Source organism: Tinamus guttatus, unplaced genomic scaffold, assembly GCF_059628265.1.
Source record: "Tinamus guttatus ecotype Peru unplaced genomic scaffold, ASM5962826v1 Tinamus_guttatus_pri_ptg000247l, whole genome shotgun sequence".
Taxonomy (NCBI): Eukaryota; Metazoa; Chordata; class Aves; order Tinamiformes; family Tinamidae; genus Tinamus; species Tinamus guttatus.
In genome coordinates, this window is record NW_028288781.1 from 3,915,991 (window position 1) to 3,943,401 (window position 27,411).

At 37.8% G+C, this 27,411-nt stretch overlaps 1 long non-coding RNA gene across 1 annotated transcript; it reads right to left on the reverse strand.

Moving 5' to 3' along the window:
* LOC148594393 (uncharacterized) lies at nucleotides 1–27,411 on the reverse strand. The gene is made up of 3 exons (XR_015913501.1): nucleotides 27,279–27,411; nucleotides 23,788–23,894; nucleotides 1–85 (listed from the first exon to the last, which is right to left on the reverse strand). It is a non-coding gene; the product is annotated as an uncharacterized LOC148594393 (long non-coding RNA).

Genomic DNA, 27,411 nt, shown 5'->3' on the forward strand with positions numbered 1-27,411 from the left:
AATTATTTGTCCCTTATAGTATGAAGCCCTTATATCACATCTTCCTCCAGAGCGATCTCCAGTCAAGTGCAGTTGCTTTTCTTTCCTATGAGACGATAGATAATACTGTACTTAGATATGAAACAAATACACTTGATTGATCAACCACGGAATACAGCAGAGTTTTATAGATCAAGCTCCTAAGCTGTGCCATGGATGCATCTTAGGAAGAATGCAAAGCTGGTCACCTTAGTCTATCTGCCTCTGAAATGTGAACAGCCACTTTACACTTCTTAGGCTTAGAACCTTCCCTGTTACCATGCTTCACTACCAGGGCCATTCCCGTATCATGTAACCACTCAATCAGCATGTTCCTGTAACTATTCTTACTGTGTCTTGTACTACAGAAGGCATTTCATCAAATGATATTTATATTGAGCTTTTATCAACTATAGATATATATATATATATATATAAACAAAAACCTAAGTACATTTGTTTTTCTTTGTTTCTCCTGACCTTAGTTATTGTTTCTTGAGCTGCCTAATCTCTTTAACAGTTTACTGGAGTAATGTGGAGGATTGTTTTCTGACTTGGTCACCGTGTAGTTGACAGAACAAAACTCTGTAAGCAAAACTGTGTCAGTAAGCAAGCAAATACGCAGCTCTGTGTTGTTATTAATAACCACTTTGTGCAAACCATGATACTATATAACGGAGCACATAGTAGAAAAATTCTACTATGCCAGAGCCTAGATACACCAGAAGTGCTCTGAGATATTTTACATGGACCCCTATTTAAATATTTCATAAGCTTTCAAAGTTTCAAAAGCTCTGCTGAAGAATCAAAGGAAAATTACTCTAACAGTTAGCTGCCAGAGAGCAGTAAGGGATGCTGTCAAGAATGGTGGTACCCCTTTGAAAGAAAACTGAAGAAAGGAATAAGAAACTGCTACCTGTCCACCAGGCAAACTGAAAGCACTGTGGAAGCTGCATGGAAGCTCTTCCAGGATGGAAGCTCTCCCTGTTGAGCAATGAAGAGTAGGAATTTCTGTATTTTCTGGACCTGTCTTAAGGATCAGAACAACAGGATAAGAGAACCTGAGTTATCTGTTTTTTATTGGTACATATTATTTTTGTTATGTGGATGCTTTCTGAGTAATAACCTTGGTTCCCCCTCTTGTTATAACAAAAGTCAAACACAAAATACATACATGAACAGCTAGCTATTCAGATCTACAAAACTGTGCTCTGTGACACATGGAAATGTAAAGTTTCATTTTTTAAAATACTGTTTTCATAAGGTTTAATACTTCCAGAACTTGGTTATTAAAACAACAGTACACATCAACAACAGCAAGAAGCCATTACCTACAGTGGCCATCTATCAGATAAACTGATACTATTGTTGGAACAATTTATTACCAACATTGTCTTGATACTTAGTCAGAGTGACATCATGTTTTTAATAATATCTATCTTCAGCTCCAAATTCCAATTATTAAAGGCGTTATGACAGAAATTAACATTATCCTCCATATCAGTTACTAATCTAAAAACTGCCCGACAGTGGCTGACGCAGTATTTCAAAATTCTTAGTAGCTGACAATAAATATATTGAGGTTGTGATGTTTTTCCTACACAATGATTACTCATAGAGCATCTCCTTTATCAATAAAACAGACGAAAAGAAACTTTTGTATGTTGCTAAATATTAATGAATTTAGACTTTTAATTATATTTATGTCTTTTCAGAAGTGTTTTATTATGAAAGAATGATTAAAATTTGTATTAATAAAGCCCCGCATCTGCTAGCACCACGCATCCTAAATAAGACTAGCATTATTTCCAAACAATTTTCAGTGATTTTCTCTCTTCCCAAGGATACAGGCATCAGAGATTAATTCAAAATACCTAAAACTGTTTGTTTTAATGTAAAGGTTATTTCTTCTCTAATTTGCATATTTTGTTACATCTTTTTATCTGCCGATTTTATATCAAAATGATAAATAGAGCCTCTTAAATGATTTCTTTCAATTAAGCTTTGCTTCAGGGTGGTCCTGATTTCAGTCAAAACTAGAAAATTGATGCTTGATTTCAAAAGCACAAGCCACACCAAGCTACACAAAAATAATTCATTCTAACATATTCCAGAGTTTCACTGATGTGCATTCATGGTATGTTACACATTTTATTAACTGTTTATATATTTTAGTACTGTATTTCTAACAATCTATAAAATTTTTTGAAATGTGGCTATAAGAAATAACACAGTTGACATGGCCTTTAATTTCTTTTTCTCTCTAGTTTAAAATTTGCCAATGATACGTCTGACAAACTAATACAACATGAAATTTTTACAAAAATATATTGTTACAGAATATTTTAAAACATTCAAGCTGTTAATGTAATTACAGTGAGAATAATTAACTAAAAATTATTTTTAGTCAAGTATCACTGAAAAAAGGAAGAGTAAAAAGAAAGCAAACTAGTAAATTTAAGATATCAGCAGACAGGAAATGTACTTTAATGCTGGAATGCAAAGGAAAAGCATAATGTTTTCCAGATCATCTTAAGATGTAACATTATATTTCAAGAAAATGTTTTTGAGGATATGTGATGGGTTTCACATGAGTTGTGATCTTTCTAAATGTTTATTCCAGATTTGCCAGAAGAATAGGTATCAGAAGTTGCCGTGCCTACTTCTTCTTGACATTTATACAGCATTTGACAGCATTCGATAGCATTTATAAATATGTTGAAGTCAGAACCTATGATCAGATCAATATGATCAATATCATAAATACCTTTGATTTGCCTGAGATTCATTTGCAATTGCATAGAGAGTGAAATAAAAGCAGTTAGGATTTGTTAATATCTCTTCAGTGTACAGTAAAGGTATTTGCTGGTATAGACATTAATTCATATTCAATAATCTTGGTCGTTATATTTGCAAATGAGTTTCATTTGTCACCTACAACCACACAGTGCAGGCAAGCCAGCTCAAAATACAAAGTACTCCTTCATTAGGAGTAGCTAAGTCCTCCCTCCTTTCACTGTATGGAGACCAGAAACTTAATAGTAGTTTTGATAAATACGAGTGCTGAAATCCACTCTGAATTTCCCCAAAGTAACTCTGTGTATCTTTAGATTTCATTAGTATGTCTGAAGTAGCATGTAAACTTCTATTTGAGCTCAGCAGTTTAGCAGTTGTCCATTACTTGAGACAAATATTTCTATTGTAATTTAAAAGCGGTTAGCACGTTCAAGAAGTTATTCCTAGCTCCCTCACAGATGACTCCAAAATGTGAACAGATATGAGGAAGATCAGAATAGAATAGCATACAAAGTAATGCTTTATAAGATGAAGCATTACTATGGCCACATATACACGGATCATAGCTTTCACAGATGATAGAAAACGTTCATCTCAGTTTCAGAAATAGGTTTGAAGATACATATAAGCATATACTGTATGAGTGCATATTTACTTGGACATAATGATGTACTTGCTTTTTGGGCAGTTGTGTTTCTGGCTATAAGTTCAGAATTTAATACTGTGTTTACTGGCATATTACTGTACACCTTGTGGGAGGGGGAAAGTAATTACATTCCCCTACATAACTACAATTGTACACATCCAGAGGCGACGTTCAGAAGTAGCCCTTATATTCCCATGGAGGTCACAGAACACTACAAAATAGAATGTGGCCACTTCTATTCTCATTACATTGACATCCCTTCATTCTTTGTGATATAGTGATTTAATTTTATAGCCTTTATGTTCTGCTTCCTTTGAACAAATGTATTGGCTTCTGTACGAGGTTTGGTAACATGATCAAGGGTAGCACGTGATCAAAAAACTTTTTTGTCTTTTTTTTAGCCCTTTCAGAGGTAATGTGTTGAAGTTAGCACCAGATACTAGAAACATTTGGCCGCAGATGCTCATATTTGAATTAAAAATGTTTGAGCACAATCAGATAATCGAGCCTCTGAATGGATCAGTCACACAACCTACTAAAAGCACTTTCAACTTGGCATCCAGAAAAGTACATGTTGTATTTTAAAGAATCCAGGTTCTCTGGGTTTAAACAGCAGTGTTCTGGAAAGATATGGTAAATTTTAAGAGACAGTACAAAAAGGAATTGCAGCATTTACTGATGTCTAAGAAATGGTATTAGCAATTTATGTTTTGCCACAGTTTGTAGAGCAATAAGGCCATGTGTTTACAAGGTACTCAAATAAACATTTATCTTACTTTTTTGTCAATTGAAATAGTTTCTCCAAGTATCTTTTTTAATAATTTGGCTTACCATATAATACTCCCTGGGAAAACAAATATTAGAGAATTTAATATTCACTCTAATTTCACATTTTTAGTGAAATGAAAAAAACAGAAACTGTAGGTCATTTTTCCGTTATTCTAATTTACTTAAAAATCATAACATGAAGATTTAGAATAAGAGATGAAAAACTCATGGATATTGTAATGTTATTGCTTCAGCAAGTATCTATCTCAAAATAATTGAATCTGGTAGTTCTTCATATAGAAATAGATTTCAAGAAGTATTACTTACTGTTTGACACAACTATACATCAGGTTACTGAACACTGAAGAAATGTTCTCTCATCATCTATGCCAGTAATTAGTAATTGCATAGCATAACATGCACGATTTCCACCAGTTCAAATTCAGCCAAAAGAAACAAGAAACACTTTTCCGGATAGAAACTGAAACAGTACCAGTAGGTCCCATGATATAAACAGAGAAGCTCCTGACATGCTCATGAAGAATGGAAGACAAGTTACACTCAAGTCTCAAAACTTAACTCTGAACAATATAGGCCCTTTGTAGTTCTTAATTACAGTCTCGAAAGACCAGCCTAATAGAACGAAAGGTAAATACAATAGCAATCAGCTTAACCAGGAGAATTATCATATCCCAAGTACACCTTAAAATGTTTTTTCATGCCATAGGTGAAATAAATCAGTTTTCTTAGAGACACGCAGGAAGCTCAGAAAGATGAAAAGCAATGTACCTACTCATACAGGACAAGCCCAGGGTGGCCTTGGGGCTGACCACATGCCCAGTGAAGATCCACAATATAAGATCACACAGGTGTCTAGGAACAGTAACACGAGCAAGAGATACTGTCCCAGCAGGGCTGCTGAGCCAGAACTAGTGGACTCTCAGCTCTCCTCCTGAGTGGAGCTCACACTGGCCTTCATGGTATCAGCAGCTAGAAACCAGCAGCTCCGAAATCTTCTGCTGTGAGTGGCAGGTGTAAACTAGAATCTCAGCAGCAAAGCCACTTTACACTGAAGCCTCTAAAATCTGTAGCCACATTCATTCATTTTTTTATCACTGCAGAACATCAGTATAAAAAGTCACAATTACATTTCATAGTGAAAAATAATGGCAGATGGGAAATCTCAAGAGAGATTTTCTTTCTTTATCTTTATTATTAATCTTTCTTTAAGTTTTTGGTTTTGCTCCTTAAGATTTTTTTATGAAAATCACTGAAGAGCCTAACCTCACTTTTGATACTTCGATGCCCACAAATGTGCCCAGGAGAACTTGTTCAAAGAGGTTTTCTTCCATGATTACCAGAGAAGAGAGGACACTGCACCTGGTTTAATTACCTTTTTTTCTCAATCTCTCTAGATTTCTGTATCTGTGCTGCTCACCAGAGACACAGTTTACAAGTGCTTTTTACTCTGATCTTTGATTACCATCTGTATCCCTGTACTGGCTCTCTGAAAAAAACATATGTGCTCATGAAACAATGAAGGGAGATGCTTTCACCTTTGTCAGTCAAAAAAAGAAAGAGGAAGTGAAAAGCACCTGATGAAAGGAAAAATCAAAGGGCATGCGCTTGGGTGTAACAGAAGAATTCAGGGCAAAAAATATAATTTTCTCTTAGTATTTGCCCATGTTATATGATACATCTAATTTGCATGTTGAGCAGGTTCTACTGAATGCATCCACATAGGGATTCTTTCCCCTAACGGCCAAAGACACCAAGGAAGCAGGTATACCCAGCGCTCTCCATGCCTCCCTCACTTCCGTTTGCATGCACAGCCCAGAATAGGGGGAGTACTGGCCTTAGCAAATCTGCCAGGGATCTCCCTCATCAATCTCCCCGATTGCCTCCCACCAGCTGCAGCTAACTGTCACGTAGCGGAGGCCCTGGGATGTCCTACTCCTTAGGTAGGGCATAACTGAAAAGGATGCTGCTTTCTAACTGTACAGCATAAGAGGATTTGAATCACTACTGAATAGAATACAGACTTCTACACTGAGACAATCTTTTAAGACTGGATAGGAGCCCATTTCTTAACTGCCAAGTAAGTTTCTTTTTTTTCTCTGACCACAATTTATCTCCCATTCTTCCAATTCCAAGATGAATCACCACCAGAGCTTGTCTTTCAGGCTATTTCACTGGCAATTCAGATGGTCATACTTGACCATCTGAGCAGCGTTGTGGACACCCTTTCTTCTCCCTAGCTCTCCTTCACATGCGGATACACAGTTCTGGTGTACATCCTTGTCTTTCCCTGGTTTCTGCCATTCCTTCCCTGTAGTCATTCCATATGAACCAGGGAATTAGGCAATGAGTTCTGAGAGGAAGCAGGCAGATTTCTCATGTACAAAGAGCCATTCCCCAAGAAAGTTTTTAAAAGAAACCTTCTGATACTCAAACTCCTAAGAAATCTTCCACAGACGCTAGTGAGAAGACCAAAGTGAATTTCTATATAGGAGCCTGTTCAGTAACAATGACAGGAAACCAAAATCTGCCACTCCATAGCCGAATATGCCATCTCACTGATTATTCCAGGCCACAAAAGTCAAGTAGGATGGCCAAACACTTAGGGCCAGCTGGTTCGGTTAATTACGAACTGCATGGAAATCATCAAAAAGGTCAAGGACTTCAAAAGATATCACAGGAGTGAATACTACTTGGCCAGATTCCATGAGATATAATACAAGCATAGATTACATAGAATGCCTTCTTAGAAAGGAGTGCTGCCTTTGGACCAGAAGTTCATAAGCTGTGATGGCCTGGCTCCAGAAGCAGGACTCTTCGTAACACTGGATGGAAGAAAAGTATAAGAAAAAGGTTGAGGCTATGGATCTGTGTCATGTCTTCTCCCTGTACGGGCAGCCACACAATTTGGCCCACTTTATGTAGTCCAAAAATATTCAAGTTAACAGTTATTAACAGCTCCCCCCTGCATGAGCATTGCCTCCTCCCATCCATTTCCAGGTGAACCGGCATTAGCAGCTCACTGTGAAGAATATTTCTGGTGCATGAATGTGTGCAGACTCAAGCGATGGCCGACCGAAACTACTTCTCTAGTAAAATATGTGCCTAAGAAAAGATAAGACTATGTGTATTTGCTACCTGGGAGGAGATAAAAGGGGTTGCAGAAGACTTGGAACCATCTGCTGCCTGGGAGCACTACCAAAGATGTCAGCAATTGGAGAACTGTTCTTGGCTGGAGCGTATGTCAAAGCTGCCCTGGAACCAACCTGCATCATTCCCAAAATCTGGATAAAGACATATGTAGAGCAGAAGCTGGTATCAGAGATGGCAACTATACTCATACCATAGCTCCCCTATTATGTGATGAAAGCACAGCCAGGGTTACTTGGCTTTCTAGTATTCCTAATATTGATTCAGGTCCTGCAACACATTCACACCATCCTCAAAATGTTGCCCTTCTTGAATATTCTTGAACAGGCAGATTACAGTTTTCCAGCCCCCTGAAGAACTTGATTTGTTTCTCTTCATATTAACTTTTTAATTTCTCCCAGTATTCTACACACTGTGGACAGGTCAACATGGACTAATGCAGCTATACTGCTGAAGGATCCAGTGGACCAACGGCACTACTCATCAAAGACTTTGATGAAGGTGGCCAAAGGCATCACATAACTGAGGGTGGCCCTGTTCCACAATTAAGTACTGTATAGCCTCAGTCTACTCGGTAATTCTTTTCAATTCAAGCTCCCCCGTGGGGCTGAGAAAGCTGGAGTAGGTTGGCTTTCTGCTCTTCTGCCAAGCTTGTTTCTCCAGCTCCTCCAAATGACCAGACACAACTAAGGGAAAACATACCAGCTAACTAACCAAATCTGTTTTCCCTGCCCTGTTCACTCACTGGCTCTCCCTGTCCTAAACTTCTGACCTCAGTTTAGTTGCTTTTGCATCCCTTCTCCAACTCAGGTCTTCCCAGCCCAATTGTCCCTTGCATGGTTCACATCTTCCTCTTTACATCCCTGGTAAATCGACTACTCTTTCCTCATCTCCATTCCTCCTAACACATACCTTCTGTGCCTCTGCTCAAGCTGCCTGCTAACCCAAAGGCCTGGGTGAGCACGAGGGAATAATGGCTTTTATACTGGTGGGCGAGCCTTGTTCCCAGTTTGAGAGCCTTGGTTCTGATCTTCCTGGGTGGGCTAGTCATGACCCTGTCTTGACAAGAATTAAGGACTTTCCACATGGGTTGGGCAATATTTAGGCACGCGGCATGAGAGAAATTAATCAAAACAGGGATGGGTGGAGGACAGAAGGCTAAGCTGGCAGGGGAGAATCATATGAATGTGAGAAAAGCAGCTTAGAAGCCCAGAAAATTTTATAAATCTAATTCCGAGTGGCTATCAGCTTTACATGAGCAGTGCATCCTTGGAAGGTGAGGTTAAGGAAAAGTGGAGAAAGCAAGGTAGACGGCATGGAGAGCAAGGCTTAGTTATTAAACTTCAACTGATTAGCTAAACGAGAGAGAAAATCCCAACATTAGTTTCAAGAATATTTATCAGGAAAGCAAGTTACTTGACCACTTGTCCTGAAAACATACAATCTTATCTTTTAGATCATTTCTGTAGCCTAGTTTATTTTTGCACTCTGCAAGATTTCTAGAAATTTGGTGCTTTGATGTAAACTTAGCTTTCCACGCTAAATAACTAACTAAATACTGTAATTTTCCTACCTCCATAAAGATACATTACATTTAGGAATTAACTATTTGTGATAACACTCATATTGCATTCATTTCAGCAAGTATTGCTGGTATGACAAAGGAACTTTTAAACTTATTATTTTAAATATTAATTATCTTATTATTTTATTGTTTTAAACTTAAGTGAGAAAAGCAAAATTAAAACGTGCTTTTCATGCTTTTCTTAAGAATCTGGAATTTATGACATGTACAGCATGCATTTGACCAGGAAATATAAGCAAGAATGTGTAAGTTTTCTGATCACTAGCAGTCACCTTTTAAATAATTATTAGCTAAATTATCACATATTTTTCAAAATTCAAGCCATATTATATTCTAGATTTATGATACATTTTGTTAATAGTTTCACGTAAATATATATAACACAATTTTACTATTTTATGGATACTCAGTGAAAAATATTTCCTTGGGTACATTTTTCATTTCTATTTTTCTTTTTATTCATTCAATATGAATGATGTTAGAATCAAACAAGACTTGACCCATTTTACACTGAAAACATGGTTTTTATATTGACTGTTAAGAGCACTGGATTAGGCCCACCAAGAGGAAGTATTCCCTCTTCCCTGTGTGATACAACCTGAGAACTTAGAAACTGAAGTAAACAAAAAAGGGGGACAAGGGGCACGGATTTTACAGTGCCCGTTTACAACTTGTTAGTTCATTTTTTATTTCTCTGTCCTCTCTAGAGCATGCTATTCATCACAACTCAGGCACAGTTGCATAACCAGTTTATTTCACAATCCACGTTCATGCTACCACCAAGAGAAAGTTCTTCCTATTTCCTTGAGCCCTTAGCCCCTGCTTTGTGCCAGCACTAGATTGCTGAGATCAGATGGATTGACTTCATTCATCCGAAAATCAAAAAAAAAAAAAAAGCTTGTTTTCAGACAGATCAACTCTCTGCTCCAACCAATTACACAGCTGCATGAATGTTGGTGCCAGCAGAAGACAGGCAGCATAACCCATAGCCTGGAGCAGAAAAGTGGTGGGACAGTAGCAGGGTGACTTAAGCTGGTTACACTAATTGTAAAACTGAAGCCTTGAAGTCACATGCAGCTCAAGGGAACCTACTGATCACCATCTTCTTCATGCATGGAGATGTTAAATAAAATGGGAACTAACACTAATCCAAACAAAAAAATACTCTGATTATTGCTCATATTCAGTCCATTAAATAGTTGTTGATGACAGATGAACTAGTTCGTGAAGCATGATTTATGAAGCACTCTATCACTTGTTCTACTCTAGTTGTAATAAACCACATTCATATTTAGTTTATAATCTTAGTGAAAATAGGGTTGTTTAGATAAAATTTTGCTCTTTAGCTATTTTTCCTGCTTCAAAAATATTAAGATTTCACCTTCTTATTAATACTTATCTAATAACATGCCAGGATTGCACATTACACACTGAAAATATTAGCTACATTTTTTGTTGTCATACATTGTCAGCTCTCTCAAAAATAATTAATACTGTATGCATATCAACTATAACCTTTTTAAAAAATGCAGTACATACTGTTTTGATCAATCCAATTAAAATTCATATATTAAATTCCTAGGTATTCACTACTTGCTCTTGTTAATGGTCCTCAGCTCAGTATTGGACAATTAACTTTTAACTAGGCAATAATTTTAAGTTGGTGCTACAAACTGATATTGAAGACCCTCTAGACCACACATCACACTACCACACTGTGACAACCTGCTAACCTATCCAATCCCTATATGAACCTAAAAAATCTGCACTGCTATTAGCACATTGCAATTATGTATTTTTTTAAAAAAAGGCAAATAAAGAACACAACAGAACAGATGCAAGTTTCTTGCGGCAGTTTTTCCATTTCACCTTAAAATGCTGAAAGGGTAAGTCATTTATTCCTCTTACTAAGCTACCTCATCGATGTTGAAAAGCCATCAAGTGCCTTTCACTATTATTCCCTTTTGATGTGATGACTAACTGCTGCAGAATTATGTGATGTAACACGATGTTTAAAAACAATGACGAGTATCTTCGATTTTTCTGATTGGCAGTCATTACTTGAGTTCTTCACACCCACACACAACTCCATACCTCTCACACCTTATGAAAAAAACCTTTAAGCATCTTTATGACCCTAAGTAATACTTATGCATCTGTTTGTTTGCTCATACTGTATTCTACACATATGTATGCATATTTATAATTATACAGACAACATTAAAAAGAGTACTTAGTGCAAACCATTAAGTGCTCAAAAGTTAGCAGCTACTAGAGTAAGAGTCGTTGATGAAAACCTATATAAAATGTGACAAGGGCCTTACAAAATTTTCTAAAGATACGAGTAATTCTGCCTTTGGACAAGGATTTGAAATGCCTGCAATAAAAAGGCTTGAGACCATGCAAGATAAGGTCAAAGCAATATATTTAATAGCTGCTCATCACATGCATCCTGTGTGAGGTAGGAATTCTATGGAAAAATAGTGTAATCTCATAATTAAAAGCAAACATATGAGGGACCAAGTTTAATCCATGAAGAGTACCCAGGCTCTGTTTCCTTCCTTCTCTCCACCTATTATCACAATTCCGTTATCCCCACTGTCCATATCTCTGCTATTCTTGTCCCAGTCTCTTTTATTTATGCATTTGCCTTTTTTGCCTTTCTAAATTCCAGCAGGGAAGAAAGAAAGAACATATGCAAAACAGATTCTCTAATCCGTTCCCATGTCTTGAGCTAGATCCAATGCAGTTTAAAGGAGCACAGGAAAGTATATGAAGCAAAAACTCTGCTCAAGGTTAGCATATAATGAAGAACATAAATGAAAATCATGATTTCACCATAGGTGGTGCTGGGTGAATTCAATAATGTGAAATAACATCAGCTCACCTGCAACAGTAGAAGTCGTTCTTCAATATGTATTTGCCTGTGGAACAAAATGTACGAGATCATGTAAGTAAGCATAATGCATAACCAAAGCTTAAATTCAACTGCACAGATCACAATAATGTAGTAATTCCTGTTATTTGAATGTTGAACTTGGTAACTTAGAATCATAGAATCATAGAATGCTTAGGGTTAGAAGGGACCTCTAGAGATCATCTAGTTCAACCCCCGTGCACACGCAGGGTCAGCTAGAGCACGTGGCACAGGACTGCGTCCAAGCAGGTTTTGAAGATCTCCAGAGAAGGAGACTCCACAACCTCTCTGGGCAGCCTGTTCCAGTGCTCTGTCACCCTCACTGTTAAAAAATTCTTCCTTAAGTTCATGCAGAACTTTTGGTTCTTCAGTTTGTGGCCATTACCTCTAATCCTATCAGTGGCCACCACTGAAAAGAGATCAGCACCATCCTCTGCACTCCCTCCCTTGAGGTATTTATATACACTGATTAGATCCCCTCTCAGCCTTCTCTTCTCCAGGCTGAACAGGCCCAGCTCCCTCAGCCTCTCCTCGTAGGGCAGATGTTCCTGGCCCCTGATCATCCTTGTTGCCCTGCGCTGGACTCTCTCCAGCAGCTCCACATCCCTCTTGTACTGTGGAGCCCAGAACTGGACACAATACTCCAGATGTGGCCTCACCAGGGATGAGTAGAGGGGCAGGATCACCTCCCTCGACCTGCTGGAGACGCTGCTCTTAACACACCCCAGGATCCCATTGGCCTTCTTGGCCACGAGGGCACACTGCTGCCTCATGGTCAACTTGTCGTCCACCATGACACCCAGGTCCCTCTCTGCAGAGCTGCTCTCCAGAAGGTCAGTCCCCAGCCTGTCCTGGTGTCTGGGGTTATTCCTCCCCAGGTGCAGGACCTTGCACTTGGCCTTGTTGAATTGCATGAGGTTTTTCACTGCCCAGTTGTCCAGTCTGTCCAGGTCCCTCTGGATGGCAGCGCAGCCCTCTGGGGTATCGGCTACTCCTCCCAGTTTGGTTTCATCAGCAAACTTGCTGAGGGAGCACTCTGTGCCTTCACCCAGGTCATTGATGAATAAATTGAACAGGACTGGACCGAGGACTGACCCCTGGGGGACCCCGCTAGCTACAGGCCTCCAACCAGACTCTGCACCGCTGATCACCACTCTCTGAGCTCTGCCATCCAGCCAGTTCCTAATCCATCTCACTGTGCACTCATCTATCCCACACTTCCGGAGCTTGCCCAGGAAAACTTGTGTGTGCATGTGCCTGTGTATGTATATGATTTGCTATATATACATATAAGAAAACTGAATTTGACCTATGCCTTAGGTATAGAAGTTTGACTCTGTTCTCACAATGTCTTATACTACTGACATTACATTACTTAGAATGAAGCTATATATATATATACGTATATATGTGTATATATATAATCTTTTTTTATACAGATAAACTACAGATAAACACATATATATTATACACATGCAGTCACATGCACACAAGCACATACACACTTACACATGATAATATTAGTGTGATCAGTTCTAAGGTGTGAGTAAAAAGATACAAACCATTCTGTTGAATAAGATATTCAAATAAATCAAAACACTGTTAACAACTATTTCAAATACTTTAGATTTGGTTGGAAGTGAAGAAATCAGATTAACGTTATTAGCCAAAGAATTTTCACCACTCTTATGAATTTAAATTATTTAAGCCAGTTTCAACATCTGAAGAACTTTCCTGCTCTCAAGGGAGATTTTTAACACATACGTCAGTAATTCACAGATTGCTGCTTCTGCTAGTCATCAGAATCTGGCTTTAATTCCATCTAGTTAATATTTCTCTTAAAGTGGTTAATTCATGAAAACCATCTCAAATTCAAATAGAGAAGAAACTATTTTCTTAATGATAAGCAAACTAAAATGATCTATTAGTTTTTTTACCTGAGAAGAAATCTATGTTATAGAATATATCCATATAGAACATTATCCATATTATCTGGACAGCAAACTATGAAGTGATTTCAGACTAGTAGATTAGTAATGAACATATAGGATTTATATGACTTCCTGAAACATGTGCACACTGAGCTGACTGAACCCAGAGTCCAGAGAGCAATGAATCTGACAATATAGGGGAAAGGGAATAGTCCAAGCAAAAGGAGATAATAATAAGCTTTTGGATACGATTTACATGGATGTGAGGAAAAACACAGGGTCATACTGCAGGAAGCAGCTCAACAATCTTCCTTTCCCACCCTTCATACATTTTGGGGCAACTGAAATGGTTTTACTTTCCCAGGTAAAGAGAGAGAAGAGAGTGGTCTTGGCATTTCAACCTGTGTTAGCAAGGACTTTTGGCCTCGTCTTTTCTTCTTGAACAACAGTTTGGTTTCAGAATGACCAGTAGAAGACATTAGATTGTTCATCTGTCCTTTCTTTCTCCCCAGCTGTTAATCAGACAGCAGGACCCTGCTCTGTAAGAAATTCTTTTTTATTATTCTTCAATAAACCCAACTATTACAGATGGACTTAAGGATAGTCTTCAACCATGGGAGAGATTAACAAACCATTTAAACGCTACACAACTCTCTAGACGAAAGCAAGGCTTTTATATTCAAGGTCTAGTACACCCTCTGCAGATACTGAAGCTGACCACATCGTGAACTGCCGAAAAGTTTTCAAGGAATGCAAAGTGGTCCCATTGGTACGTGAAAATTAATTTACAGTTACATTTATTGAGCAGCAGGGTAACTCATTCCTTTTCTATTTCTCCCTTGAAATGAAACCAATTGTCAGCTAGTAGAATTATGTTAATTTTACAGCAGATGGAGAGCTGGCCTGACAATCCTTATTTCATGCAGACGGCCAGATACACGTTAAAGATTCCCACTGAAATTTTCTCTCCAGAAAAAAATACTTTTTCCAGAAAATCCTGTTCTACAGTTAAATCCGGAATTTTCTGTAATGTTAGGAAAATTATGCTTTCTTTAGGAGTCTTCTGAACAGGATTACACACTTTAATTTTAAGATTTAAACACCATTTCTGTAAAAGAACCAGTAAAGAAGCTAAAATATACTGTTCTGCTTATCTTAAAAAAAAATTACAGCTATTTCAATGAGATAGTCTTCAACCTACATTCTTCGAAGAAAGGGCATAAATATGGTAGGGTGATTTTCACTACACAATCTGATCCATTTTGGACAAGTTATAAACTATGGACAAAAATCAAGAGTTTGCACGTGTTCAGGGAAAGCTAGTTTGTGGGTTTCAAGCAACATTCTCTATGGAGTCTGTTTTCACATTTTGTCTTCCAGGACTGAGCAGGGCTTTTCCCTGCAACTGCTCCTCTCAGCTGCCAGAAACAATTATGGCACTGGGCACTAGAACAGAAAAGAAGCAAACAGTCTTCCTGTGTTCTCAATGTTCCTCTTGTTATACACACGGTGCACAGAAAGAATCATTTCGATTGGAAGACACGATGCTCATAAAAAAATGAGTATAAAGGGAAGCAGATTGGATAGGAAGGCTTCAGCAGAGACAAAGGACTATCAGTAAAGTTTGCAAGCTGTGTGTTATGCTTATGGACAAAAGCAAAGTGGCAAATTGGTGGGAAAGTATGCAAAAATTTAATTACTACAACTACTTCCCACAAGAACCTGGAATAGGACCCACAGTTCTCAGTCTCAATATTCCTCTGCTGTAGGTAAATGGTTGGGAAAGTCATTGCTGAACTGCATGCATCTTCTCCTTGCTGTGGCCAGCCCACAAAAGAGATGATAGCTTCTGGTGGGTGCCAGATGCTCCCTTTGGAAACATGCACGAGGCTGTGCTACAAATCTAATTTGAAACCCAAATGGAACCAATGTTGCAGTCAACATCCAGCAGTCAAGATAGTTCCACTTAACATCAATTCTGCTTTTCAGAAAAGTCTTATTTTGTTTTCTGTAAGATAGATGTCACATTAAAATCTGTATAAAATACGATACATATAGCCAAGTCTAACACAAAATGTAGAGCACAACAGGAGCACATCAGCATTAAGTTTACTTATGCAATATTTAATTGCTTGCTGCATCCATAATCACTGTGTTGCACTTCTTTTTATAAGAATATACTCTATTTTGGGTCCCTATTTCAGAAAACACTCAAGAGGGACTGTGTTTAGGGAATGCTTAAGGCTTGGGCTTTAAATGAGGATGCCGTCATTAGACTTCAGCCTCATTTGCTCTAGAAGCAGGATGGCACCCTGGAAAGATCAAGCAAACTCAAAGTTTGCCCCTCTCATGTGTCCAGCTGAAAGGGAGGGTATCCAGAGAGAAGGATCTGCACTACAGCCAGTGAGGGAGTAGACTGTGGCAAGAAAAAGACAAAAGGAGAGAAAGCAAGGTCTCCCTAATGAAGGGGAAGGCTGCTTTGTGGAACTGTGTTCTATCTCTGAAGTCTGCCAGAAGACCAGAACTCAGCAGCACAAGTCAACAAGAGCTGTATTTTTCACACTTCAAGTTCTCTAAACCATGCCAAATGGTTCTATAAACCATGCTCTGTGAGCAATTAGGCCGAAAGTCTCCTAAGTTCTGAGGATTGGACATTTTTGACAAAGGAGAGTTTGCTTTCTCAGTGTTTCAAGAAGCCACATACTTCTGACACTGACAGCAGCTCATTTCACAAAATAAATTACTTCAAGTTCGCAAAAAACTCATTTAGTATAGTAATAATGGCATAGAAAATCTCATATGGAAATTAGTCAGTCCAAACAGGGTTTGGCTAGAGGTCACAAATGAAGCAAAAGAGGAAAACATTGATTATGCAACCACAAAGCTATGCTATGCTGTCAACTCAATTGAGGTATATTTAACCAAGCAACACAGTACCATATACGGATAGACAAGCGTCGTCTGAGTGACAGACACCATTCCCTCTGGCCCAAAACAACCTACTGCTCACTAAGACTATGCAGATAGAAGAGAAGAGAACCCTGAATTAATTAAAACAAACCAATTGCCCAAAACTTATCAATATCCCTGTAAACAACAGGCCATGACAGGAACTAGGAGGTAGCACTACAGGAACACAAAAGGAGTAAGACATCCCCACTTCTGATGTCTATTGCTGGGACTGCCAGCTCAGACGGAGAGCATCCTCAGATACCTTCTCTGCATGTTGGAAGCAGATGAGCCCTTAACTCTCCATCCTCCTTTCTAATATGCTGCCCAGAACATAAAATTGCAATGGGTTCTACTTTCATCTTCGGAAATACTGTAGGGGGTACAACTTTCTCTATCTCTTTTGGAGAGCAGTAGCTACATGCTATTTCTTACAGGTTATACTTGAAAAGCACAATCAGCACCTAATTTAGTAAACAATGTTAGAAGGACAGGAGTAAACCTGCATATTGCCAGGAATCCTGGATTCACTGAATGTTAAACTTGAGAAGGACTGTCTTCATCTCTAAGGATCGGATCTTTAAGGTCCAGCCGGGATGAAAGTTTGCTTACATGGCTCTTGGCTCTGCGGAGGGACCACAAACGTTGTGTACTAGGGAGCCACTCAACATAATCTGAAGAGAATATTTCCTTCAGTGCAGCTGCAAAATACCATAAATAGGCATTCTCTTTGCTTCCTTACAAAGAACAAAATCTCAGACTTGGCTCAGCAGAACATGTGTGTCATTTGGGGGAAACAATCCCCTTCATCTCTCTGCTATGAGTATGTGATGCAAGTCTAACGCAAAAATAAATAAATAAATAAATAAATAAAGGAACGTTCACCTTTTCTTCACCTGCACCTGTAAAAAGGGTTACAGATCTATAATGGAGTAATTTTCACCCACTGTATCCTCAAGTAAAGTTAATGTTCCATAAGGAGGACAACAGAATAGTTTGGAAATCAAAGGGCTGTTGTAAGCATTCTCCGTATTATTATTGACCTCACTCAATTTATAGGTAGGAAGCAAAGTTTTGTTCTTTTCTGTCAAGTGGTGACTTTCTCCTTGAACAGATTCACCTGTCTGGAAAATTGTCTAGGTGTATACATTCTGCAGCAATAAGGGACAAACGAATGGATAAATGAGATACTGAGGCAAATTGGGCATATTGCAGTCAACAAGAATAGAGAGCCCACAACCATTCACTCTTTGGAATTGTCTTTTTTTTCTGTTACTATCTTTAAACTGTAGCAGAATAAGTTTAGACTACAGTAATCTGGGCTGTCTTCCTTTCTACCTTTGCATGTATATTTGGTTTTCTGCAAAATGTTGCATATCATCTTGTTAATATTTTAATTAAGAATATACTTCCTGTGCCTTCATTCAGTGAAGCTGGTGGTACTCAGGTGAACCACGTATCTAATTTCTCGTGGTACTATCATTTCTTAACACAGTATTTCTAGCAAATAGAACTTTCAGGCAGAAAAATGTTCTGATCACAAAGGCTATGCTATCACTATTACTCACTAAGCTGGGAAACAACAAAGGATTCATTGGCATTACTATGAGGTTTTCAAGAAACAACATACTGTTGTTGGTGGTGGTGATAATACACACCACCTTATCATAATTTTTGATGGTCAATGACTAGCATTTTAGAAAGACTGAAGATCTACTAAAAAGATCTTTTATTTTGAAAACTAATTCTCTGTGTGATCAAAAAGCTTGTGACATTTTTGTAAGTCTGTTACTCCAGTTTTGTCAGTGACTATCTGTATTCTATCTGTAGTTGTAATTTCATTCACTACAAAGAACAAAAGAAACAAAATCTGGGCAAAATGCTACTATCATCAATAAAAAATATTGAGAAATCACGGTCCAGTGGGTAAGTATGACCTACATTTTTCTATTTTTTTTTTGATGAGGACCTTTTTTTTTTTTTTTGGTAACAGAAAATGACTTTTTTTCCCCCCAACTCTTAGGTATTTTTCTCATTTTCAATCTACTCCAAATACTTGATGCAGGTCATTATTGCAAGTGACTCATCAAGTTTTTATACTTCAGTTATGACTGCATACCTTCCCATACTTATTTCTGTCCTTATTTCTTTTACTAGCTTCATTCTCCAGTAGCATTTGTTTTTCTACATACATTGCCAGAGACTCTCACCATACAAGTATTTAATAATTTTACTTTTGTTCTGCCCCTACATTAGTTTTATCTGCTTTTAAATATGCTCTCATGTAGTCTTTCCATAACATTGCTAACTGTAATTTTTGAGTAACAGGATTCACATTCACTAATTAATAGCCCTGCAGGTTTTGTTGTTGTTGATGATGATGTCCTTGTTTGATGCTTCCATTCAATCATTTATCCCTGAATAAAAAGCTTTTTCTGAAAGTCAGTCTATGTCTTAATTCCTACAGTTATTTTCTCTTTTCCTCTTTTCTGACTTCATCAGTCATCCCCCAGATGTAAGAAAACGTTATGGAAGAGAAAGAGAAACAAACAGGTCTGCAAGATAGAAAGCAAAGTGAATGAGGAAGAGAGAAAACTGAAAGACTGAAGGATGTGGAGAGAAAATATAGAGGGGGAAAGGAATACCAAAGGAAGACACAGGTAAATCAGTATGAGAAAAATGGGTGATGTCACAGTGGGAAAAGAAATAAATGGAAAGAAAGACATGAGGAATATACAAGAGCTACAGATAGTATAATGAGTAAGTAGGAAGACAGAGAAAGAGACAAAGAGGAGACAGAAAACAAATGAGATTAATCAGCACCAAAAAAAAAAACCCCGAGGGTGATGATCTGTATCAGAAAGAAGCTTTTTTTCTAACCAAAATTGGAGATGCAGAGTATAATGGGGAACACTACAGGCCAGTGTAGAGGGCCTAGGACAATAAACAGAAGAAATAATTTAAAATAAATGAGTGCAGAGTGAATAGAGCAGTTATGCTGCTGTACGCTCTGAACAGGAAAGGAGTTATAAGTTAGGATCATTAGTCCAGCATTTGTTTAAAAGGTAAGCAGGATGCTAAAAGGCATCAGAAAAAACTTACACACTGTCTTCTGTTTTATTTTTCTACTGTATGCTGTCCTATAACCCTATGTGGCACAGTGTCGTCAATAAGGAAACTAAAAGTGGCAGAGCTCTGCTGTCATCACCCAAGGATATATGGTAAGAGCGAAGGCTCACTTGGGTGTATTGTTTTTGATTGTCTTCTTACTTCGTGCCAAGAAGTGTTGTCTGCCTCATTCCTGCTAAATATTATAAATATTTTTAATGGAAATGGAATACACATCAAAAGAAGTGATGTTACTGTTTTATGAGACACTAGTTAGACCTCATGCTTAGTTGTGCTCATTTTTCCATTGAAAGGCTATTATTGTACGTCTTAATGGAGAAAATCAGATAAATTCAGCTTTTGAGATAGATAATTTCTTATGAGGCAAGTTGGCAGATGGACTGATTCAAAGTGAGGCACCCATGCATGATAGGTAGAATAGTCTCCAACAAGGGGAAAAGTGCACAGTAGCTAAATGAAACCATTTGAAATTATATACTGTACAATTTGACAAAATACAGTGGTTTTTATGGTGCTCTTAATGCATAGTGCTTGGTTGTTATCATAATGCTCATCTTGCATAGGGAAAAAGATACAGTGACTTGACAGAGGGTACTCAAGGAAGTCAGTGCAGAGCCAGCAATGATTCTAGGAATTAATGTATCAGCTTTGTTAAATTGTTATTAAATCTCCCATTAGCTGCAACTCACCTAGGGCTTAAGCTCAACTTTCCTGTCACTCTATTATCAGTCTAACCAGGAAAAACAACAGTGGCCAAGCTGGCTTAGGGACAGGTGCTAATTGCCTTTTATGGCATGTTCTTTGAAGCTTGTCTTGAAAGGACAACTTGCACATTTACACTCTTGTCTGTGCTTGAAAAAAGACATAATTCTAGTCCCACTCTTTTTCTGTGTGTACGCGGCAGAAGAGTTTGGCTTTAAGCATGGTTATGCATCTGAGCAATAGGTAACATTTGCTTGTGAGGGCAGTGCAGTGCCCGTACAGGCATTTCCTAGCTCCTCCTTGGCAAATGCAGCAGGCCAGATGGAACTGTTCCTTGGGCTGCCAGTTGGACCACCCTGGTTTGTACCAAACAGGATTTTAAAAAACCCAAGGGGATGGAAAAAGTCTGAAAAGTAGCAACGAAAAATAAACAGGAAATGTAGGCAGAACTCTTTCACATGAAGTGCCGTTAAGTACATGAAATAGAATTGTCCAGTTACGATCATCAAAATGATGGATTTAAGCAAAAACACTGAGGACAGTGAAAATAATGCTAAGACAGAGAGAAAAGGAAGAGTTACATTTAAACAAATAATCCTAAACAACCACAGCTACAACAATGCTACTACTAGAACCACTCATTAATTTCTTGGATGTGAGGTTAAAGAATGTGTCTAGAGTATAGGATTTTGAAACTCGGAAACAAGATTCCTGGAACCTTCAATGGAATTCTTTATTTGTGACTGCAGGTATGATTTGTAGTTGGAAGTTTTTGTTCCTTTAAATTATAGCTTTGGGATATTAAAACCTGGACTAGTAGATAATGGAAGCTTATATTCTGTCACTTGTACTGTGCTTTTTAATGGAAATATAATGCCAAATAGCAATAACACTACCTACAATTTGATAGTACTGTTTAAGGCTGGAAAAATCAGAAGCAGCTCTCAAAAATATATGGCACAATCCTGTATTGCTAGCACAGAAGCTAGATATTCTACACATGACCTTTTTTTTTTGCAGAACCTAAACAAGATGGGAAACTGCTTTCTGATCATGGCATTTAATAGTCATCCAATAAACAATAACATAGAAAATAAAGCATGCATTTACTTCACACAATACACCATACATGCTAATGTTACGATGATAGAAAACAGCAATAAGCTATGCCTCTTCTGTATTTCACTGGCATGAGACTGAGAGATACTAAAGACAGAACCTTTCTGTATCGGGAGTTTTGCACAAACCGGAGCACCGGAACCCTTTGGTTATCTAAACAGTCTCCCCACACACACACACACACATTTAAACACAGTGAAGCACCATCAAGCCTTACCAGACAGATTATTATGCAGGACTTGCTAGGATACTTAACTGCTAACCAAAATACCATGCAGCATATATTTGTGCGGCAGAATGTGAGGCCTAAAATGTCTTGCTTGCCATGCAAGATGAATCCCACTGAATAGCACTTTGCTCTCCTCTCTCCACACCATCTGACCATTACCCTCCCCTCAAAAAAGATACTCCTTTCATGCAAGAACTGCAGAGCCTAAGTGCCCAGGACAGCAAACTGGAGATCTATCACTTCAAAGTCCTTTGGATTTGGTGAACTCTCTACTCTCTCCCTAAAGTTATGGCCAACAACACATGCAGAGTCTAAGGTATTTCTATAGCTTCTTTAAGGCAGCACTTTTTTAGCTGGCTGTCTCTGAAGTAGTGCCATAAATAAAACAGTGATCACTGTCTCTCAGTGGTTATGGTTGTATACCAAACCTCTTAAGTTCGCAGTTGAAACAGCACTGGATTTCTTTTTAAGTCTCAGTGCTACAAGTGTAATCTGAAAATGATATTTTTTCTAGTTCTACTCTGTCTTGCAAGTAATAATAATATAGCTATACATGTAACTTAACAGCATGAGGAGAGAATGGTAATTTGCTTTGCTTTGCTGGTAAGCAAAGAAGACATCCTAAGATCATTCAAGACAGATGATGAAAAACTGGATCCAGCTTTGGCTGGCAGTGATAAACTATCCCATCTTCGTTTCTTCTGCAATCCCACTACACTTTAATATTCTAAAAGGATAATGCAACGGATATAGCACAAAGCATTTTTTTTGTTGTTTCATAGAGCAGAAGGAGGGGTTGCCTTTCAGAGAAGATCTGAAAGGTCTGCAATGTCCTTACAAAGAGACTGTGGGGTCTTTAGAGAGAGACCCTGGAGAATTTACCACAATCGACATCAACAGATATATGGCACTTTTAACTAGCTTCTCTTCTACGAGCGATTTTTGATAATGGCCTGAACAAGATGATAGGCAGTCCTAACCCAGAATTTCCATGGCTTATGTAGTTATCTCAGATCAAGTATTATCTCCGCTACAAGTTTTAGCAAAAATACTTACTGATTTTAATGAAATTAAATTCACTAAATTATTGCTATTTTTCACAGAACCACAGAATGGTTTAGGTTGGAAGGCCCCTTTGAATATTATCATTTCATTGGTTAGAATGTTAGAGTATGAACTTCTCAGTAGGTTAGATTTTTTTTCTATTTTTCTGTAACAGATATTTTTTTTTTTTCTCATAAAACGTAAGCTGTAATCCTTTACTTAGAATTAATCATATGACAAAAACTGGAAGTCTGCTACTACCTACAAATATTTAATTTAATATCAAAAGGTACATTTATTTTCTGCATATGAAGCACCGCTCTAAAAAACATTCCTCCTACAATCTCTATATATCTATGGTTTCTTTTAAAAATACTCTAATATTACTCTGTAGACTACTGTGATAGGAATCACATTACAAAATCAAACATATGTTGTCATTGTGCTAGGCAACATATAAATACAGATAAAAATCAGGTCCAAGAGGCCTAAAAGAGATTACAAATACAGTAAACCAATTTAGATTATAAAGGTTCTTAAAATATTATAATCAGCTTTCCATTTCATTATATGCCTCATTTGAAGGCACAATATCTTCACAGTAATCATTACATTTCCAAAAGCTAGGTATTTCAAGCTATTCTTTCACCTAGAACAGCACATGAAAATAAAATTTATTTTGATGTACATTTTACCAGAAATTCAATATAGGTCCTGCTAACAGTATTCTGTAGCAATATCTGTATTCTTTAGTGGCAAGTAAAGTTTCTAGAGAAAATTAATTACCCATTCTCAGTATGAAACACTGATGGAGTTGGCGGTGGAATCATACTTGGGTCCCAGCACTCCTCACCATCTCAGCCAAAATTCATAAAGCCAAGGGGTTTGGCTACCTGTAAAACAGTGATATCATCATTTCCAGTTGTCTCCTTTTTAAGAAATGTAAACAAGATCACCAACCAACACAGCTCTTAGCAAAGCTGTATTTCCATATGGAAAACAATTCAACAAATAGCAGAAAAAGTGACTATGAAAAAGAAGAAATTTTCATCAGTCACTTGTACAGAAATATTTGAGTATTCACTCACTTCTGACATATATTGATCCAACAGAACCTCAGTTCATTTCTCTCTTAAGCCCATAGGATAAAGTGCAAGACCTATTGATTTTTTTAGATATATTAAAACAGTCAAGCAGAACACTTAATGCTGATGAAAAATAAATGTTTATGATGTATATGACAATATAATATAAACTGCAGTGGTACAGTTCTTTTCCAGTTTGTGGATTCTTCATCAGCAATAAGTGACTGTATCTTACATGCCAAGTGATGCAATAAAATCATATTCTCATTTAAACATTATGGAAAACTCCAGGATAGCCCAGATAAACCATCTTCCCAGAAGGTCTTAGATAGTTCAGGAAGTAGAATACAAGAAAGATTTCCTATAAACAGTTCTTAACAGTTATAAACAGTTCTTAGCATTTACATAGTACTTTACAAGTCAGGTCACTAAAGGAGGACATTCACGTCTCAGGTTTAAAAATCAATGCTTTCCCAAATAAAAACCAGGCTACCTTACAACCACTTCTGTTTCAGAGCTAACGAGAAAGCATGGCTTCCAAAAGCAAAGAAGTGATACATGAACCAATTTTATTGTCCTATCAGTGCACTAGAGAAAACATACCATGTTAATGTGGTATGTAAAGTATATACATAAGTATATACATAGCAAGAATATAAATAAATAGGCATTGTATGTGTAGCTAGTTAACATCACTGTAGTCACATGTAACAAAGTCTCAAGATGTTGTAACGCTTAATTTTGGGCCCAGGCTAGAAGGAGGTTACATAATTAGGGAATGATCCAGACATAACTGATAAATCTAGAGAAAGGTATTCAATGGACTCCAGATTAAGTCACCAGGATAAAATAAGTCCAATAAGAACCTTGACTTCATTATTCATTTTCCTTCTTATTTTATCATTCCTTTTTTATCCATTCATTCTTTCTACTTTTCAGAGATACTCATTTTCCTTTTATTCATATATTTTTATTTTCTTCAAACAGAGATCTACTATAAAATAAATGTATAAAGTAATCAATGGGTGAATTTCTGTTTACTTTGAGAAATGATATTAAAAATCATAGTTTAGGCATTTAAATGGTACATTGCAGGATGTCTGAACTCCACCAATTCCTAATGGCAGCGGGCAGGTGGATCTCAAGATACTGCGTGGACCATCATAGAATGGGCTTAATGGTGACATAGAATCATTAAGGTTGGAAGGGTCCTTTGGAGATCATCTAGTCCAACCCCCTGCACATCAGGGTCACCTAGAGTGTGTCTCTTAAATTGTATAGATTGGACAAATCTCTAAATTAAAGATCAGTCAGAAATAGTAGAAGCACAGGACTTCGCCCATCAAGGCCTTTTTCCAGAAGCGTCCCATGTGAGAAAAAATGAACTTAATGGCTCCCTCCCTATAACAAACCTGAAAAGATATGTAACTCATTACGCCATCTGCTTGAAATCACAACATTTTAAACACCATGTTAAAAAATGACTATTGCAACTCTTTAAAACTCCATTTCCTACCCCAGAATACCAGGAACTTTAGAAGTATTACCTGTCCACTCAGCTATGTCAAAACAGTCTAATTCTGAAGATTTCCAGACTAGTTCATTGATTTCTTGGTACAACAGCACTCTCAGGGAGCATGCAGCTGTCACTGAGAAGAGCTTCCCAAAGTTTCGTCTGTACAGATTACCTACTCCTGAGACATAAAAGTGCCCTTAATGTTACAGTGTGAACCCTTCAGAAAGCCATGCTTGGTGGAGCGATACACAAGCCTCCGAGGAGAACTGAACATTCGGCGTAAGGTTATATAAGAACCCACAGGTCCAGAGGGAACAACTCACACAGTCCCTCAATTCCTTCAAGTTGCTACACATACAAGATCAGACTGTCCTCTGTGCCTTCCTCCACTAAGTATATTCAGGTAAACAGTTCCACTATATTATATTATTATACTTTTATAATGTAAGTATCTCACATTTTATATTAGAAGAGTATTGCTTTGGGAACAATGAACTGAACCTTGAGGTTCCAAAAAATGTTGAATGGCAGCATCAACTCATTTGCCTCCCACCCATACTTGACTGATTTGCTAGTAAAATCCCGCAATCAGTCCAGGAAATACACGTTGTCCTGCAACCACTGTATTCTCGTATTAAAATGTATTGCAGTTGATGGGCCTGAAAAACCATTCCCAACTGTCGTATTTTACAGAAGTTAATGCTGAATTCATTGATAGCAATGTCGTATGTGTGGTGACCTCTACCCATTAATTTTGTCCCACAGCTAGAAAGCAGTGCGTACCTTTGTACCATCCCTGGAACATTATGATCCCTGCTTTAAATCTCCACTTACACTTAAATCATCATAATTACATGGGGGAGTAGTAGAGGTTAAAATGCTAGAATCATGATGACTTTAAATCCTGTTTTTGCCAGAATCAGAATCAAACCTCTGCAGTAAGGGTTAAGCGCAGTCTATTAACCTCAGTCAGGCAACAGCTAGCCTGCAGTGACCATTCCTTGGGAAATGAGGGATTCCCTCACATCTGTAATGAATTATGTGGAGCAGTACAGCTCATCCTTAAAGTTCACTTGATCGTGATTGTAATACATGCCTTAAGGTTAGGATGGAAGGCTTAACTCAATCACTTGATTATACATAGAAATTCAAATCCTGTAGAAGTTAGGCTGCATATAAAGGTTCTGGGACTGAGGACAACTCATACAGACTTCAGGGACCTTTTTGTGCCTGTCTCATCACAGGCAAACTGCATTTGGACAGACAATATTTGTGAAATCAACTATGTATCTTGTAAATCTCTTATTATTTCATAGTTGCTAACTCAGAAAGGTGCTATACCCACTACAAAACCTCAGCTCTTGCTCTCTGTTACTGGAAATGACCTATCATACATAAAGTTTAATCAATGTTTCCAGTATAACTGGACAACTGGAAGACCGTGAAGTTGGATTTTTAATTCTTGATGCAGATTTTCATTTAATGAGGTTATGGTAAAAGTGAACATGAACAGTTATTGCTTCCATCACAAAGGAAGAGGGCTCCTGGGTTCCTTGGAGAATATTTTTTGTATTGGGTTATAGCCATGAGCTCCCCCCATCAACTATGGAGGATAGTTCCTACATTGGCTATCAACTTTGATTCCTGAAGATTAATGAGATAATAAAAATGAGCACCTGGTTTACTGGTAGCTCCTGACAGATTCATGTCATTTTTGGTGCTCTGTCCTTCAGTTCTGACAATAATGCAGCCTTAAATTTGACTCGTGGTCTTCTTAACTTTCCTGCCCTAGATGCTTCCTTGCGTCAA